Source organism: Carassius auratus, chromosome 50 (genome assembly GCF_003368295.1).
Source record: "Carassius auratus strain Wakin chromosome 50, ASM336829v1, whole genome shotgun sequence".
In the NCBI taxonomy this organism is placed as follows: Eukaryota; Metazoa; Chordata; class Actinopteri; order Cypriniformes; family Cyprinidae; genus Carassius; species Carassius auratus.
This window is the reverse complement of record NC_039292.1, coordinates 13,134,759-13,155,861: the sequence shown is the minus strand read 5'-3', so window position 1 is coordinate 13,155,861 and position 21,103 is coordinate 13,134,759. Positions and strand designations below refer to the sequence as shown.

Genomic DNA, 21,103 nt, shown 5'->3' with positions numbered 1-21,103 from the left:
AAATGAGAGAGTGTTGCGGGGTAATCCATCACAAGGCTGTCATGTTTCATACTTTGAGGTGGCTGTATGGGGATGTATTTAAAGCTGTAAAACAAACCAGAGGCAAGATCGACAACAGCATAATAGTAATGCAGCAAGTGGTAGATTCTGGGATCAATTACAGTACGGTAGTTTGGTTATATATGCCAGTTATGAATGTACACACAGGAAACTCACACACAGGTGGCATTCATACAGCCAGAAATGTTTGCGCTGTGAGAAAAGCCAGCGCTTGTTACGCATGGAGGATTTTTAAAGAGTCAGAATTGGGAGATTTAGTCTAAGCTTCCACACATATGGACCACTTTTAAGATGCTTTTAGCATTATTTTTTAGGCTTGGAAACCCCAGTCGCCTTTCACTATAATTATATCAAAAATATGACCAATATAACACTTCAAAATCTCAGCTTTTTTATTTCACAGAAAAGGAATTTGGTTAATGACAGTTTTCTTTTGGGCTGAACTATTCCTTTAAGTCACATTTTTTCCGGGTTAACTGTTTAGAAGTTTGGTCAATTTTCGCGAGCACATAAACAACCCCCCTTCACTTTGATTTGTCCATTTCCGCCCTTTTCCCATTCCCGTTTGTTTTGAATCAACATGCAATAGCAGCAAAAGGCCGTTTGGATTTGATGTGTTGTTTATATTGTCAGATGAGCCACTGACATCATTTTGGACAACATCAACTCTTTAAAACAATGGGAAACAATGGGTCAGTCATTAACTGCGAAAGGGGATTTCGCGGTTTGCTTTAGTGTGTTTGATGAAATGTGGACATGCTCATTTGCACTTGAAGCTGTTCCTGATTTTGTAGTCTAGCTCTGAGTCATGTGAACATGGTGGACTGATTACTAAATGTTGACAATGATGTTAAAGTTTTATTCTCTAGCTCAATGACATCGCTTTTGTCTAATCTAGCAACGTCTCTTTACAAAGCCTGAGATAACGGCTCTCTTTCTTAGAGGCAGCTGTACAGACTCAATTAGATCCAAAGTTTTGCTCATCTGTTGTAGAAATTCAAAAGCACAATGCACTTGTTGTTTTGGTGGTTCATCTCATCTTGACTGACCTTGTCTGGCGCTTGCTTTCACTGTGTTTTTGAGGTCTTGGGGCCTAACTTTAGCATCTTTTACAATCCAGAAAGGTAATTTCCACTTGCCAGAAGTATTTACTGACATTTTAAGCAAGCCAATTCACACAGCGGCAGCACAGCTAACTCAGACATGCAAATAGCTACCAGCTTACAGCTTATTTGAATAGAGAAAGACCAACATTTTAAAGCTATGATTTAGTAAAAAAAATCTACCAGCATATATATACATGTACATCAGTTTTGTTTATTCCCATCAAATTATGTATATTTAAAAAAATATTGTATAAATTTAAATGTAGTTGCAAAAGCCAATCATCAAACTTCAAGCAGAAAAAAAATAAAATAAATAATAATTATATATATATATATATATATATATATATATATATATATATATATATATACAGTATTGTTCAAAATAATAGCAGTACAATGTGACTAACCAGAATAATCAAGGTTTTTAGTATATTTTTTATTGCTATGTGGCAAACAAGTTACCAGTAGGTTCAGTAGATTGTCAGAAAACAAACAAGACCCAGCATTCATGATATGCACGCTCTAAAGGCTGTGCAATTGGGCAATTAGTTGAAAGGGGTGTGTTCAAAAAAATAGCAGTGTCTACCTTTGACTGTACAAACTCAAAACTATTTTGTACAAACATTTTTTTTTTTTCTGGGATTTAGCAATCCTGTGAATCACTAAACTAATATTTAGTTGTATGACCACAGTTTTTTAAAACTGCTTGACATCTGTGTGGCATGGAGTCAACCAACTTGTGGCACCTCTCAGCTGTTATTCCACTCCATGATTCTTTAACAACATTCCACAATTCATTCACATTTCTTGGTTTTGCTTCAGAAACAGCATTTTTGATATCACCCCACAAGTTCTCAATTGGATTAAGGTCTGGAGATTGGGCTGGCCACTCCATAACATTAATTTTGTTGGTTTGGAACCAAGACTTTGCCCGTTTACTAGTGTGTTTTGGGTCATTGTCTTGTTGAAACAACCATTACAAGGGCATGTCCTCTTCAGCATAGGGCAACATGACCTCTTCAAGTATTTTAACATATGCAAACTGATCCATGATCCCTGGTATGCGATAAATAGGCCCAACACCATAGTAGGAGAAACATGCCCATATCATGATGCTTGCACCTCCATGCTTCACTGTCTTCACTGTGTACTTTGGCTTGAATTCAGAGTTTGGGGGTCGTCTCACAAACTGCCTGTGGCCCTTGGACCCCAAAATAACAATTTTACTCTCATCAGTCCACAAAATGTTCCTCCATTTCTCTTTAGGCCAATTGATGTGTTCTTTGGCAAATTGTAACCTCTTCTGCACATGCCTTTTTTTTAACAGAGGGACTTTGCGGGGGATTCTTGAAAATAGATTAGCTTCACACAGACGTCTTCTAACTGTCACAGTACTTACAGGTAACTCCAGACTGTCTTTGATCATCCTGGAGGTGATCATTGGCTGAGCCTTTGCCATTCTGGTTATTCTTCTATCCATTTTGATGGTTGTCTTCTGTTTTCTTCCACGTCTCTCTGGTTTTGCTCTCCATTTTAAGGCATTGGAGATCATTTTAGCTGAACAGCCTATCATTTTTTGCACCTCTTTATAGGTTTTCCCCTCTCTAATCAACTTTTTAATCAAAGTACGCTGTTCTTCTGAACAATGTCTTGAACGACCCATTTTCCTCAGCTTTCAAATGCATGTTCAACAAGTGTTGGCTTCATCCTTAAATAGGGGCCACCTGATTCACACCTGTTTCTTCACAAAATTGATGACCTCAGTGATTGAATGCCACACTGCTATTTTTTTGAACACATCCCTTTCAACTAATTCAACTAATTGCCCAATTGCACAGCCTTAAGAGCGTGCATATCATGAATGCTGGGTCTCATTTGTTTTCTGAGAATCTACTGAACCTACTGGTAACTTGTTTGCCACGTAGCAATAAAAAAATATACGAAAAACCTTGATTATTCTGGTTAGTCACATTGTACTGCTATTATTTTGAACAATACTGTATATATATATATATATATATATATATATAATTGGTTTCTTACTAAGAATTATTTCTCATCACCAGATGTTAATTGTTGGACTGGAGTGGATTACTTGTGGATTATTGTGATGTTTTTATCAGATGTTTGGACTCTCATTCTGACGGCACCCATTCACTGTGAAGTGAAGGAATGCTACATTTCTCCAAATCTTTTTCAGAGAAACAAACTCATCTAGCCTAAATCCTGAATGGCCTGAGGGTGAGTCATTTCATAAAAATTAATTTTCATTTATTCCTCTGAGGCTTTAAATAAACCCACATTAGTTCCCTGCCTTTGCATTTTCTTGCTTTTTATTGTATATATTTTATACAGTGCAAAATAAATCAACTAAAAACTATAACTAAACCATCACATAAGAAGGAATAAAAGTCACACACAACTTCTCTCTATTCATGCTGACTACATCATGGGACATTTTCATCAAAACGGACTGAAAGTGACCTTTTGTTGGGTGTGGAGTGACATGAGAGGAGACAACTATTTGTTCCTAGTACAACTTCACCAAGCATCTACGTAAATGCAATTTCGATACCAAACCAATTTCGATACCAAAGCAAAACACTAAAATGTGCTAATTGAAAAAAAAAAAACTTTTATCACTAAGAATAAAACCAATGCCATTCTTAATACTTATTTACAATTGTGTTTTACTACAAGTTTTACAAAGTAATATGATTTTCTACAAGTAATATAATTATGCAAAACAGTAAACAAGTTTCACGCAAATTTAATTAGTCTTTTAATTAATAAATGTTTTTGTAAATAAAGAGGATTTGCTATTAAAATTAAAACATGGAAGAAATATTGTGTGATTTATTTCTTTAAAAAAATATTTTTTTCAACAGTAGTAGCAGTATCACATACATTCTACTAAACAGTAATATTTCTAGCACAACGCCTTTATGTAAAAACAAACTTTTATTTTGACGGGTTGCTGTGAATACCTTTAAATTGACACTGGTTTTACTCAAATGAAATGGTAAAATGCTTGTGAAGTAACTCAGAACAGTTCTGGTGATGTTGTTTATGTATTTATGTCCTCTGCAAGCGTCACGCACTTTAATCTATGTAGTAAACAAACCCCCCACGTCTCTGCCATTCATTTATTCATTCATCCATTCACACAGAGACGCGCAGAACATGCAGGATTCATATTTCAACCAACTTTTCTGGGTTAACATTTACAGACACTGGTCCATATGGAGATTTGATTTGATTAATTTATGCTAACTTTTACAAATTCCTTGGCTGTCCATATTAAAATGTAAGTTTCATTTTCATGACTGGATTTTGAGATTCCGTCCGCGTTTTCTGCTTCGCGGAGATCATAGCGCTGTATGCGCCAAGAACCGGGTTGACCGGGTACTCAGTACCACCGGTACTTAAAGAAACCTGGTACCGTCACATTTTCATTTTTTTAGTACCGACTTGGTACAGAAGTACCAGATCTTTTGACAACACTACCTCTTTTATTTTAACATGTGGCCTAAAACAGCTTAATGCCCTTCCACTTAGACCTACTGTAGTTAGAAAACAGCTTTCCAGATCAAAAAAGTGCAGTACGGCCCAGATTGTTATGTAAATCTGATGTTGTGCCCAAATTTGACTCCATTCCAAATGTTTTACTCCCTCACTGAAGTCGCTACCTGATTGTCTATTATCCTAGCCCCTGCCCTAATCCTAACCCTAAACCTACCAATACTAGGGGGGTAAATAATCTAGCAGGAACCCGCGGTCAGAATTGCAAAGGCATCTGCAGATATTATCAAACTGCATACTGAGTGGACCTGCCACTGTCTATTAATATTAAGGCATTGTATTTTCAATTGTGTTTTCAACTCAACCTACAATTACTCAGACAAAATGTCCTTAAAAATACAAACAGCATCACTTCTAACGTTATTTTTAGTTTATGTGAAAGTATTTGCATTTAGTGTAAAAGATGAACGGTATGTGTTTGTTGATAGTTAGCCTACACTTGGTTCAAACAGCCACTAGTGACATTTTGTGTAAACAGCATCTACATCTAAGCGCAAATAAGTGATAATAAGCCAAATGATTCGAGTTTGTTTTAAGGCTAAACGCCGCCATGATCACAGGTGAACTGGAGGATCTTTCCAGTCACACAAGATACTCAATTACTTTGTATTACTAGATTACTAGTTTATTCCCTGAACGCATTCTTTGAGATTCGTTTGATTCGCTCAGTGACTACTGAACAAGTTTGAGTTGTTTTGAAGTGTCTTTGGGAGTCATTGTCATTAAGAAAGAGTCATTGAATCATTTATTCAAACGATTCGTTAAAAACAATTTGCTTGAAACAAGGCTTAAAAACGTCTAAAATTGGTATTTGCATCTGTTCACTATTGCTATTTGCTCATGTTTATAGATTATAGTCTACATTTGCAGAAGGACGATAAATAAGTTGGTGTATAGCATGGAAGTGAACTGGCCACTTTAAGGATTCATTCAGCTTTATCTGCTTTAATGAGTGGCGATTAGGGAAGTGTGTGGTCACTGTAAAAAAAAAAAAAAGTTGAAATGCATTATAATATATATCAACACAATGTTTCATAAGGCTTTTGTGTGGTGTGACATACAATAATGAAGAAATTACTGTCTGAAAAATTATGTCTGCAATTTCCATGCACAGAAAAAGTGACTGAACAAGAAATTCTTAATGGAAACGAGAATATTAAATAACATTTGGATACAAAAGATTTCATAGTGATACAATTTGGGAATAAATGCTCAAAAAAGACAATATTGTTCAGCAGCCATAACTTTACACAGCTGCAGCTCTCCTGTTAAAGTGACACACGCTTATAAGTGAAACAGGCCTTTTCCTCTTATGAACGTGAGCAATGAAATAATTCAAATCCATTTTACACAATTATTTATCCCTAATATAAACAGCTGCTGCGTACTATTAATAAAACAACAATATTGACAAGAAACAAAGAAAAACACTCACTGCTCTTCATTTATTTATACTTTTCTGACAGTTTGTTTGTATTTAAAGCAACGTTTACTTTTCCGACAGGCCATTGTTTTAATTAGATTTGTAAATATTTGTATTTATATATTAATATATATAATTATTATTCTTATTATTAATATATTATTAATAATAAAGTGTGTTTTTTTTTCTGTGTAGAAAATTTTCACTGGTAGAGGCAGCTGAAATGTTAGTATAACATTTAAAAAATAAAAATAAAGACGCAATTGTTACAACCAATGATGTCCTCAACTTGGCTGCTCTTTTCTATCAACTAACCCACTGCTTTGATGATGAGCACCAGCTATAATTCTGAAGTGTGGACATACCAGTACGAATTAGGGATGGGCATTCGATTAAATTTTCTTAGTCGATCGTCGGGAGAATTAACGATCGACTATCGATTAATCATTAATATTTTTATAATTATTTAATTTTTATAATAAAAAAATGCAATGAATACAAAAATACAGCGTGTTTTTCCTCGGTGAGACCTTTATTACAAGATCAACTTGTGGCAGACAGTTAAACTACGTTCAGGCAAACCGAACATATATCCGCGTGCATATGCAGTGCTCTAAAGCAGCGGAACCTGCAGCTGCTAGCAGGCGTTCTTAACCCTTTCGAGTCGATTAACGCATATATGCGTTTTGAGTCTGAATAAAGTGCTTCATTCTTTTTTCTGAGGAAATCCATTTCTCAAATCATCAACCACATCACATCTTTTTGGGGTGAATTATGTCTTAGTCCTCTCATCGCGAAGCAAACAGTAAAATAAAATAAAAACTTGAAGAACAGTCTCGCTGCCTTTTCTTCTGTGTGGGCGTATTCAAGCGCGCGCTTCAGTTTGAATCTGAATAGCGCGTTCAGCGCGGGGGCGTGGTCACATTAAATATAATGAAGGAAGATATGAAAAACAGACATTGCGTTGTTTTCATATGGATTACTTTATCTCAGAATATTTGTTTTTCGGAAGCACTTGTTTAGTTTAAAAGTAGACATTCCAGGCTTTCTATAGATATCTCTCTCATGTCTCTTCGTTAAGTATTCACGGAGTTACGGTTCATTTTAATGAAATGTTTGTACATGACGACCAGCGGAGACAAAGACTGTAGACAGAGCCTCATGAAAATTTGCCGGGATGCACAGGTACATCATTTGAGCCGTGGCCGTGTTGTACTTAAACACGGTATCGCAATGTTTGCAGTTAACTAGTTCGCTTTTTAAATCAAAATGGTCCCACGCCACACTTCGCCGTGACATCTTCATGATTATTCTTTGAAATCAAAACGGAAGATCACAGATAACCGAGTAGGGTGTCAAATATTGCCCCATGGTGGTAAAATATTTAATTGCTGCCACACAGTGAAATTCATTTAATTGCTTGAAGACTCGCACTACGCAACGCAACCTGCATTAGATTAAAAAAAATGCTTTAGATTAATCGATAACAAATTAACATGATCGAGGAAAATCTTAACGATCAATTATCGATCGTCGATTAATCATGCCCATCCCTAGTACGAATCAAAACTCCTTTGGCCAAACAGTGCATTAAAATGCCTGGCGAGCAGCCTAGGACTGATTGTCCACCCTGGCATCTGCCGCTCCACAATATGTCTGTGTGAAGTGTACCAGCATGTAAAACGATCAGCTTTTCTGCTGACTTTCCTATGCAATTGGCGACAGAAGCACATGGCATTGTAAGAAGGCCAAAAGTGTGCTCTTTGCAAAAAAGAACCAGCGTGCGATATTTACAACATTGCTTAAAGGGATACACACAAAAAAAAAAAAAAAATTATGTAAAAAAGCACCCAACCACAGATCTTTTTGTTGTTTATTTAGAGATGAGTTTATAGTTTACTTGTTATTAAGTGTCTCAAAGGCTCTTGTTGCATCAGAATTGTAAACACAGCTGTTTCCAGGCAGACTGATAAAAGCTCTGTACTCCCAGAAGATACGTGAAGTCAGCCAATCAGATTAGAGCTTGCCAGATTGAGAAAATACATTCCAATATGTAGCGGAATGTCGTTGAACTGTGTGTGGTCTGTAAATGTGCCATCTGATGGTGTAATAAAGACTTTTACCAGTAGGGGCAAACTGGGTCATGCTAAACAGCAAAACCCAACCCCTTGGTTTGTAATGCTAATCTATGGTGGCCGGGAGCTGACATGGTCGGTTCACGTAGTATTGTCATGGCCTCAAGATGCTATGTTGAGGGAACGACATCCATTTCTCGTGGCCACAATTTCTTATGTTGAGGGAATGACTTATTTTTCTCCTACATTTCAATCTCTTTGCTTAACTTTCTGAATACTTTTGTAAATAATAGCATGTGTAAATGCTCGACATGCCAATAACGCTTTGATTATGGAATTTTTGCTGGAATGCAGTTTAAATTTAACATATATTTCCTTTTATTTCCGTAAATACTATAGATTTTAGATGAGGAATTAATCATTCACGTAGTTTCATTTGTAAATGAAAACACACTGATTTATCATCATACATGGGCATAAATACAAGCATAAAGTCAAAACTTTATTTACGTAACTCTCAGCCATTTATTTGCTAAATATATGGTAGGTAAACAAATTATAATTATACAAAACGTTAACTAGGTAAAGCAATACACAAATTGAAAGGGGAAATAAGCATATATAACAATAAATATAAAATTATAGCTCTAAAAAGTTAATGTAATAATAATAATAACAGTAATATACAAATATTAAATTAAATGTTTATTTAATTTAATATTTTCCTAAGTATTTTCCTACTTAGGAATTTAATCTCTAGCTCCACCCCTGCGTTAATTGAGTTATATTTTTAACGCGTTAAACTGAAAAATTTAATTGCATGCATTAACTAATTTTGACAGCACTAGTTGTAACTTTAATAGTACTCTGTATCAGCCAAAACTATTAAAGAAACAACTAACCAAATTATTGTCATCATTTCCTAACCTTTCCTCCGTAAATCCCAAAAAGAGAAATTTCACCGAATGTTCATGTCGCTCTTTTTTTCCACATTATATTCAGATCAGATATCATAAATTATATTTGAAAAATACAGTACAACAGAAGATTATAAGTACATTATTCCTTTGGAATGACATGGGGTTAATGCGTAAATGATGACAGAATCAAATTTTCTGTCTAAACCACTTTAATAGTGGCTTGAGGCATTATTGATGCTTCAGGAGAGGCGATCCGACTGTCTATCCAAATTGGACTTCTGGCTCAGGCTCCTTCGCTCTCTTACATAAGCATACATACTAATTAGACCTGATTGGACTTCTAAAGGTTTGAGCCAAAAAATTCCATAATCAGTCACACAAAAAGAACAAAAATACAGTGGTTAATCCACTGACAGTGTTACATATGATTTATGGCCTTGCGTAAAATGTAATCCTCTTCTCGCAATGCTTTGAGGTGCATTATGCTCAGGATGAATGAATTGACAGACCGTGGTGGATCCATGAAGATCAGATCAGATTTCGTGCTTGGACTCTGCCCAAGGGCAGTGGAGGGAGCATTTGCAAGTTAGCAAGCGGTATGGAGTCTATTAAAGACATATTAACCAAGGTTCAAAGGGCTAAGCTGTGTTTCCTCCTATTCCATAGAACTGGATGCAAAGACTTCCTACAAAACTGCTAGTTTCTGTGACAGTAATATCTTTCCAGAACAAACAGAAGTCATAAATCAAACTTAGCATCAAAGTCATTTTAGGCCATGGGACAAAGGCTGCAACTGCTAAAGTACATTCTGGCAAAATGCACAGAAGTAAAATAAAACAGCATTAAATTTATCCCCTTTTGGAGGAAAGCTTATACGTTTCCTTGAAATATACCAAGACGTGCCATCTTCGCTGCCAGTGAAGCTGTTTGCAGTAATTTACAGCGTTCTGAGATGCCAAAAGGTTTTTGTGACTAAAGACATAATGAATAATGAAAGAGGAGAAGCCCCCAGACATGATGAGAAACATGAGACAGGTCTGGCAGCGGTTCATGAGCTCAATTTACCAAAATATAGCCAGACTTAGTAAAATGAGGTCAGGACTCCCGAGTGGGGCTTTGTTTTGGCTCGGCAAATGCATAAGATTCACCCTTTCTATGTCTATGTCTGTCAAGAGCAGAACACTCAGTTCTGTTATCACCAACTTTATCATCCTGATACGCCGAAGCACCACAACTCAAAGAGAAAGCTGCCAGTATCTTAACATCTATCTGTTATGCCTGATATTGATGGAAAACTCTCTTTAATAGAGATTTCATGCTTATTCTGACATTATAATAATCACTGTATTTTAAAGGAATAGTTCACACAAACATGAAACAGCCGACTATGGAAGTCAATGGCAACCGTCAACTGTTTGTGTCATTTTTGGTTGACTATCCTTTTCATTTGATCTCAGACTGATTAGTTAGCTGAAGTTATTCCTCCTAAACCTGCTTGATGTCATAAATGACAATTCCAACCCACGTGGTTCGAACAACCGATGCGCGAAACGAAATTCTACGTTTTCAGGCTGTGACAAGGGGGTTTCTCCAATAATGTATTGTGTTATGGTAGTAATGCTGCAAGTTATGTTGATGTTCAGGAAAAAGTAAAAGCTTAGAGACTTATTGGCTCCTTTGACATAGGGCCAATAAGCAATCATTTAGCAACCACTTAGATCACCCTAGCAACCACCTAATTCACTAAAAAACAAACAAAAAACACTTAAGCGATCATGAAGAAATCTATTGCTATCCAAACAGTTGATGGTAGCCATCGATTTCCATGGATTTACTTACATAGTATGGAAGTCAGTGGCTACTGCCAATTGTTTGGACTTTAGCAGCCTTTAGTAAACACAAAGTGACTTAGGAATTGGCTCTTTTCACATGGGGCCAGTACCACTTGAGCCTAAACAGTTGACCATAACCACTGACATCCATAGTATTTTTTCAATACTATGGAACTCAATGGTCACCATTAACAGTAGTAATGCCACTTAGGACACCCTTGTAAACACATAATTCACTAAAAAAACTTGTGCAACCATTCAGTAACATATTGGAAACCAATCAGTTAGCGGTAGCCATTGACTTCCATAGAATGGAAAAAAATAATGTCAAGTCAATGGCCACCGTCAAATGTTTGGACTTTAGAAACCCTTAGTAAACACACAGAGACTTGGGCATGGTCTCTTTTCACATGGGCCCAGCAAGCAACCACTTGAGCCTAAACAGCTGATGGTACCCATTGACTTCCATAGTATTTTTTTCCATACTATGGAAATCAATGGTTACCATTAAGGACACCCGTGTGAGCACATAATTCACTAAAAAAAACACTTGTGCGACCAAGTAGCAATGTATTGAAAACCAAACAGTTGACGGTAGCCATTGACTTCCATAGAGGAAAAAAAAAAACTGTTTAAGTCAAGGGCCACCGTCAAATGATTGGACTTTAGAAACCCTTAGTAAACACACAGAGATTTGGGAATGGTCTGACATGGGGCCAGCAAGCAACCACTTGAGCCTAAACAGTTGACGGTACCCATTGAACTCAGTGGTTACTGTCATCTGTTTGGGCTTAAGAGACTTGGGGATGAGCTTTTTTGACTTTTTGGTCAGTTAGCAACCACTTACATCACCCTAGCAACCACATAACCACATAATTCTCTAAAAACCACTTAAGCAACTACAAACCAATGTATTGGCAAGCAACCACACAACTCAAGATATTTTTTGGAAAATGTAAATCCATTTAATTTATACATAAACCAGGTTTAAAGTCTCCCAGATACAGACGAATGTCTGCCAATTACAGAAGCACCAACCTGTTAATTTAACCCCCTCCCAGTCGCAGTCACTTACAGGCAACAGAAGTGAAACAAAGCTGGGAAAGCCGGGGTGGAGTGATCAGCAATAAGTGATCTGACCCAGATCAACACCCTTGGGGGAAGATCCTGTGTGTCTGTCTGTCTGTAACAAATGAGAGCGTGTAAAGAAGTGCACAAAAGCCAGTCAGAGAAATCATAAATATTTGGCCTACAAGACAATCCATTAATAATAATTAAATCCCAGCAGCGTCCGGTTGGCAGCACACCGGCTGCAGCAAAACAGACTCTCAAAGGCGCTGTTCCCCTGACGTGAACTTTTGGCGATTGCACGTTTTGACATTGCAGAGTCAAAATTATGAAATATTTTAAGTGAAGCATGACTCCTCTGCCACATCTGGCATGATCATATTTGTAACTATAACACAGATATGGGGAAAGAGAATTAAACACAGCTTTGCCAAGCTCAGAGCTTTTAGTTCAAAGAAATGAGTTCAAATGAGTGTTTTCTTGCATTTAACAAACCAGAGAACGTTTCCCATGGAATAGGAACGTTATTCCAAACAGACGATACTCCAAGACCCACTCAGACAAAAAAAAAAAAAATAAGCATTTAGAAACAACTATATAATCAAATTATGAGTTTTTGGCATTCTAGTATCCTCAGAGGTTATACAATAGGCCAAGACTTTGCCTAATATTGCAACAGTGCAGATCTTGTAAAAATAAAAGTATGGATGACGGTATTTGGCTGTTCTTATAAGGATCGAAACTGACTGACCGATAGCTTAAATACAGCTTTTCTACGAAGATCATGTTTTTAAAAAGTAAAAAAAATAATAATAAAAAGAAAAACATTAAAGAATAAAAATGTGGAAAAGAAAACCTTAAGTTGTTTGACATATTATTAATATTATAAAAAATATATTTTAAAAATACCTTTAAAAAGATAGTTCAGCTTGTAAAACGTCATGTGGTATGACTCCCAAAAAACATGATATTTATTAATAAAGAATTTGTGATATTTGTAAAATAATAATGTTAAATAAATAAATAATGAAATATTAATAAGTTAACAATAAACAAATTAATTAATTACGTGAATAAATAATTAATTAAAAATGTTTTTTTAAAACATAGCCGAGAAAAAAAAATCCTTTTAAGAATTATGAATGAATATTTTGTGATTTAAAACAAATTAATTTATAAAGAATTTATAACTTTTAAATGAAGACTAATTGAATAATAATAATAATTTATGAAATGTATAACTTTTAAATAAATAAATAATTTTAGAAACTAAAAATTATTATTATTATTATTTGATTTTATTATTTTTTAGGGTTATTTAAGACAGTCTAAAGACTGTATTCTCCAGATCCAGTTCAAGAGTCTGACAGTAATCTCTTACAATACTGTCTTATATTTCATATCTCTGTGTTTTAATGTTGTTTTTGGTTTTGCGGAGGCTAAGCGATTTCATTGTTCCTTTTCCACTGGTTTGGCTCTTATATTTAGTATTATTCATTTCCAATGAATGTGCTTTTTAGCAATATTGACAGATCGACAATTAAAAACCAATAGAGCTGTTAGGAGAACAATTCCAGCATGATCTGTTCTTCAGAAACGTCTCCCAAGACCATCAAAAATAATTCCGCAGAATTCACATTGATGTCTTAACTCGACCAGTGCCATATCAATAAACCACAGCAGGTTGGCGAATGATCACTTCCCAACTTTCCTTCAGTTTCAGAAGCCGCAGACAGCCAAAGGTCTTCAATGTTTTCTGCAAATGAGGCATTTAAGTGCAGTTTTCTACAGTGATTTGAAGATACACCAGCTGAACTTCTATCAAAGCTGGTGGTGCACATAACTTCCTCACTTACATTTACGCATTTGGCAGACACTTCTATATGAAGCAACCTCATTTTGGCCAGTGTATGTTTTTCCTGGGAATCAAACCCGAGACCTTGGTGTTGCTAGCATCATACTGTACCAGTTCAGCTCTTTGAATCTCTTTGAGTTGCATTAACTATGAACTTCTTGACACCTTGCTGAGACAAAACAGATGGCGCGCTCACGCTCACATTGGGTGGATTTCGTGAGTATTTCTTTAGAAATGAATTGTATTAATGTTGGCTTGAGTCTTTCTGTGTTGTTGCGGAAATGCCAGTCCAAGTTCAGGGAATGGGGCTGTTTTTGATATTTAGAAAGCATTGTGTGGCTGCTGTATGTTATTTTTTGAATTAATGGAATACATAGTCGATATAAAAAACTGGGCGACGAGTATTTTCTTACTGCTAAATACTGAAAATCAGAAGTGTGGTGACCCATACTCAGAATTTGTGCTCTGCATTTAACCCATCCGAAGTGCACACACACAGAGCAGTGTACACACACACACACACACACACACTGTGAGCACACACCCGGAGCAGTGGGCAGCCATTTATGCTGCGGCGCCCGGTGAGCAGTTGGGGGTTCGATGCCTTGCTCAAGGGCACCTAAGTCGTGGTATTGAAGGTGGCGAGAGCACTGTACATGCACTACCCCCACCCACAATTCCTGCCAGCCCGAGACTCGAACTCACAACCTTTCAATTGGGAGTCCGACTCTCTAACCATTAGGCCACGACTTCCCCACCTGCAGAAATGTTAATCCATGCATGTATGACCTCAAGGTTAGATTATTGTAATGCTTTATTGGGTGGTTGTTCTGCACGCTTAGTAAATAAACTACAGCTAGTCTAAATGCAGCGGCTAGAGTTCTTACTAGAACCAGGAAGTATGACCATATTAGCCCGGTCCTGTCAACACTGCACTGGCTCCCTATCAAACATCGTATAGATTTTAAAATATTGCTTATTACTTATAAAGCCCTGAATGGTTTAGCACATCAGTATTTGAATGAGCTCCTTTTACATCATACTCCTCTACGTCCGCTACGTTCTCAAAACTCAGGCAATTTGATAAAACCTAGAATATCAAAATCAACTGCGGGCGGCAGATCCTTTTCCTATTTGGCGTCTGAACTCTGGAATAACCTACCTAACATTGTTCGGGAGGCAGACACACTCTTGCAGTTTAAATCTAGATTAAAGACCGTCTTTAACCTGGCATACACATAACATACTAATATGCTTCTAATATCCAAATCCGTTAAAGGATTTTTAGGTTGCATTAATTAAGCCCCTTTCACACTGCACGTCGGATCCGGCATATTGCTGGAACATTGCCGGGTCGCCTTCTGTGTGAAAGCAACCACGTCCCAGGATTGATTACAGCATTGAACCCGGGTCAGGGACCTAGTAACATTGGGGGGTTCGACCCGGGACAAGCGCAGTGTGAACAAAAGTCAGATCTAATGCCGTGTCGAAGTGATGACGCACGTTATCGTGCGACTCTTTTACCGGCTGTTTTAAAGGAAGATCAACGTTCGCGACAAAAAAATATGCAAACTGTAATGAAGCAGAGATCAGTTAGTTCCTCACTTTCCGCACTGATGCCGAGATCGTTCGATTGCTTCAGTGAAAATATTACGTGCCTAGCGTTTTCGACTCATACATTACACGTCACGCGCTGATGTCACGTGTCGTTACGGGATCTTCACGGGTTGTGTGTGAAAGCACGCACATATACCGGTCATCACTGCAAAATCTAGCGACCCGGGAACAATTGCAGGAACACTTTACCCCTGTATCAGCCGGAATGGCAGTGTGAAAGGGGCTTTGGGTAAACCGGAACCGGGAACACTTCCCATAACACCTGATGTACTTGCTACATCATTAGAAGAATGGCATCTACGCTATTATTAGTCTGTTTCTCTCTTGTTCTGAGGTCACCATAGCCACCAGATCCAGTCTGTGTCCAGATCAGAGGGTCACTGCAGTCACCCGGATCCAGTACGTATCCAGACCAGATGGTGGATCAGCACCTAGAAAGCACCTCTACTGCCCTGAAAGACAGCGTAGACCAGGACAACTAGAGCCCCAGATACAGATCCCCTGTAAAGACCTTGTCTCAGAGGAGCACCAGGACAAGACCACAGGAAACAGATGATTCTTCTGCACAATCTGACTTTGCTGCAGTCTGGAAGGAGGAGAACTGACCCCCCAACTGAGCCTGGTTTCTCCCAAAGTTTTTTTCTCCATTCTGTCACCGATGGAGTTTCGGTTCCTTGCCGCTGTCGCCTCTGGCTTGCTTAGTTGGGGTCACTTCATCTACAGTGATATCGCTGACTTGCAAATAAACGCACAGACACTATTTAAACTGAACTGAGATGACATCACTGAATTCAATTATTAACTATCATGTTGCATTATTGACACACTGCTTTCCTAATGAATGTTGTTCAGTTGCTTTGACGCAATGTATTTTGTTTAAAGCGATGCATAAATAAAGGTGACTTGACTTGACTTGACTTATGAATCAAAACATTAGTGGGACGAACAAGAGTGTCTGCGATCAGGTAAAAAGTAATATATTTTCCCTACACATCTTAATGTGTACACAACATATTTATGTATTAATGATTGATTAATAAATTAATGATTTTAAAAAAGCCTCATGCTTCTGGTTTTATTTAGTTTTTTTATGTATTTATTTTTTGCATGTAGGTCTTACTACATGATTTGGCAGTTTTACTTCTTTTCACATTTTTCTAATAAAAAAACAAATACATAAAATTATTATCATCCCTTTACATTTTTCCTTCATTATTATTTTTGGACAGTTGTATCACTCTGACATTTTTTATTTATGCCCTCAACTAACCTGGAAATGAAAGACATGTTAATAGTACAAGTTATTACATAATTTTTTTTTTTCATGTTTTCTTTTTCTTTTTTAAATATCACTGGATCTAGATGAACTGTTGAGCACCGTGTCATTGGCCACAACCTAGCAACAAGTCAGAACACCCTAACAACTGCACAGCCACTCCATGACAACAACATACACTACCACAAAAAGTTTTAAAATGATTTTGAAACAAGTCTCTTATGCTCACGAAGGTTGAATTTATTTGTTAAAAAAAATACTGTAAAAACAGTAATATTGTGAAATATTAAGTGCAATTTAAAATAAGTTTATATACATATATATATATATATATATATATATATATATATATATATATATATATATATATATATATATATATATATATAAATGTATTTGATTCCTGTGATGCAAAGCTGAATTTTCAGCATCATTACTCCAATCTTCCAATCATATAATGTGCAGATTTGATGCTCAAGAAACATTTCTTATTATTATCGATATTGAAACAATTGTGCTGCTTCATATTTCTGTGGAAACTTTGATGAATGGAAAGTTCAAAAGAACAGCATTTACATGAAATAGAAATGAAATGTAACTTCATAAGCATTGCTTTTGATAAACTGCATTCTTCCTTGCTAAATAAAAGTCTGTAATCCCTTCATATCTGAAACCCATTAATGTGCTCATCTTTCATCAGCCGGTTGTAACTGTATGATCATTGCTCAACACATTGTACATCTTCAGATTTATTCCATTTCATTTTTGTTGTTGTTGTTGATCTGTACTATTCCTCCCCAAACAATTGAGTTAATGAGTGGAGTGAGTCATAACACATCACGGATGCTTTTGGTTAGGGTTCAAGAGTTAACTACAGGACATGCTGAGACTTCTGAGGTTCAGGACAGGTCTGGGGAAATCTCAAAAGCAGCTGGTTAAAGCTAATTACAAAAATGCCAAAAAAATAGGTCTAAGAAAAGCTTTTTTTTTGCAGATGCGTCTTGATTTGATATATCTTTAATCTCAGCTGTTAAGGATCTGCGTGAGGAGATGCGGTCTGGTAAACATGGCTAACTACAGGACATTGTGTTCGCTGCAGGTTTTGGGAAAGCCCCAGTCACTCAGCGTTTATTTAGGTCTGGTGAAGTTTCTCAGCATCCCATGCATCTCCATCACGCCAGCTTTCATCAACCCCCACATCCAGACCTGATGGTTCAGCTGCACTTTTAAAACATGAAATGATGCTTATTAAAGGATGTTAATTAACTGTTGATGTTGTGTACTTTGTTAGGGGAAACTATTTTCTGCAGGCCGCATGTGTATAACACACTTGATAGATTATTCCAGGAACAAAAGCAACACTTTCAAAATGAATAAATACCAGCCACTTCCCACAGGAGCAACAGAGCACAACAAGTACTGCGAAGAAAAAAAAAAACCTGTTCATTTCTTGTTATCTTACTAAGACAAATCTGCCATAAACTCAAAGGTTATCAGCGTACAAGCGTCTTGTTGAAGCCATCAGCATTAGTTCAGCTTCATTTTTAAAACTGTCTGACAGTGCAATTTCTGCTGAAGAACTACATTACCTATGAATCCTGAGGAGACAGATCTGCCAATCAAGAGGAAAGAGCTCCGCCCACTTCCATAAAACAGTGCAAATGTCTCTCAATGTCATTATATTTACAGAATACTTACAGTATGTATGTGTATATATTTAATGAATTAGTAGTTGTAGTGGTATTGTTGGTATAATAAGTATAATAATTATTATACATAATAATAATAATGTTATAATTAATTATTATTAGAGATAATAGCAACAAATTTTCTTATTATTTGTTTTAATAGAATCTATAAAATATTTTCTTAATAATGACAATTAACATTATAATAATTGCATCATAATTATTAACAATGACAACGAAAATAAAATATTTTGATATTATATAATCGATATAATTATAATAAAAAGTTGCCATTATTTTTACTGCCTATAATAATGATAAATATTATAACTAAATGTCGTCATGACATATTCATTAACAATAACAACAAAAAGTATAATGTATAATAGCATCGTTATAATAATATAGAATATATAATAATATTATAATGTAATTAATTATAACCAAATAATAATTGATCTTCATGTATCTATGCTGGTTTAAGACGTGGGCGTGCACTGTTGCGCTCTATCGATGGATGTGAGAGGAAATAAAGTGATTTCATGGAGTCTTCAGTGTGTTGACAAAGAGACCAAACACTCTTCACTTCACAAACACTGTATACAGCAACCGTCCAAAACACAGTTTTCAGGAATTCTCTCCACTGTGAAGTCATTATAAACGAAAGTGGGAATAAGGTTTCAAAATAACTTTATAAAATAGCCATTTTTATTATATTACATAATCACAACTGATGGGTAAAACTAAATATTTAAGTAAACAACTACAGTAAATAACGGGTTACCGTGTTGATTTTGCAGCAACATCACTACGTTAACAAAATGATCAGTCACTGAGTGTTTAAAAGACGTTTCACTCACTCTTGCATAACTTACTTTGCTCGTGGAGGGCTTGTGATGAACCTGTCAGATTGTCATATAGGCTAGGCGTGACGTTCGCACGCGCTTTACGTTCCTGTGACGTCTCACCGGAGCCGTCCCACGCTGAATGTGTCGGAGGAGGCAGCGGACTCGGCGCAGAAGAGCGTTGAAAGCAGCAGGGAAAAGTCGAGCGAGGCCGCGGGATCCTGACGGAGCAGCAGCGCATCTGAGCTCTCCATCCCCGCGTCAGCGCGCCGCAGCCTCGCGCCTGCCCAGCCACCAGGGCGCACGAGCCAGTTAACCTCTCCCTGACCACGGCTCGGTACAAGCGTTTAGTGTGCAGAAATAATGCATTATTATGAAAGCGTGTCCTCGAGTAGTATTAAAAGTGCATCCACGTTGCGTGCATTTAATATAATATCAGACTAAGTTGCATACATTTTAAAAAGATGAACAAATACACAAAACTGTTCGTTTTAAATGATAAAACAATATACAAACTGTTCAAAAAAATAAATAAATTGTGATTTGGACACTTTTTACTTGTCAATATGACAGTGCCAACTATAATCATTATCCAAACTTAACACGAAGCAAAATATTACAGCAAAATCTATATTTGAACATTTTGTGAAATTTGTGTAGGCTTTTGTAAAACATGCATTTTATGTTGACTTTAGTTAAAACAAAGACCCTCTTTAAGTTGACAAAGGCCACCTTTTTGGGGCCACTAGGGGACCCTAATAGAGAGATTACAAATTAATTGATGACTTAATTGATTCAGATACAATTAAAGCAGAAGTACACCAATGCCAGTGGTACAATTATAACATCCATGCCATTTACAGTGATATGACATACAGACATATATATATATATATATATATATATATATATATATATATATATATATATATATATATATATAAAGAAAATACAAAAATAATGGTATTTATGCTTTCATGCTGATCCTAAACACATATATCCCCAGATTATGAAGCTCTGGCATTTCAAAGTGAAAGTTGGTGGTGAAACGGATTCAAACTATCAACTATGGGAGTCAAGACACTGTCAAAAGATCTCAGGGATAAAGTTGTGGACAGGCACAAGTCAGGAGATGGATACATAAATCATTTCAAAGGCTTGAACAATGACAAGAAGCACAGTGAAGTCTATTATTAAGAAGTAGAAGATATTTGAAGATATCCCTGGATCAGAACGTCACTCCTAACTGGATGAAAGAGGCGGAGGAAACTGATCAGAGAAGAGACTAAGTGATCTACAGCAACTCTGAAGAAGCTGCAGGAAATTATGACAAAGAGTAGTCATTGTGTGCACATGATAACAATATCACCAATTCTCCACAGATGTGGCTTATTTGGGAGGGTTGCAAGAAAAACTACTCTCTTCAAGAAAGGCCACATGCAATCAGACTGAGCTTTGCCAAAACACGCATTAAGATTCTGAGAAAGATGAGAATAAAACGGAATTATTTGGCCTCGACTCCAATCGATATGTCTGACGGAAATCCAATCCAGTCGCCATCCAAATAACTGCTTTCCTGCAGTAAAGCATTGAGGTGGTGGGATCCTGTTCTGGGTGTTTCTCTGAGGCAGGGACTGGAGCACCTGTGAGGACCGAAGGAAGAATGGATGGGACAAAATATCAAAGTCAAATTCTTGCGGAAAATCTGCGGCTATCTGCCACAAAGTTGTGAATGGGAAGAAGGTTTACCTTC

General features: G+C 36.6%; 1 protein-coding gene across 2 annotated transcripts in view; it reads right to left on the bottom strand.

Annotated features, from left to right (window-relative positions):
- LOC113067075 (uncharacterized) overlaps positions 1-19,672 on the bottom strand; it is a 254,208-nt gene extending 234,536 nt beyond the window's left edge. For both annotated transcript variants that reach the window (XM_026239302.1, XM_026239303.1), the window contains exon 1: positions 19,381-19,672. The gene's annotated coding sequence lies outside the window, so the exon portion shown is untranslated. The remainder of the gene's footprint in view (positions 1-19,380) is intronic.
- Between the last annotated feature and the right edge of the window lie 1,431 nt (positions 19,673-21,103).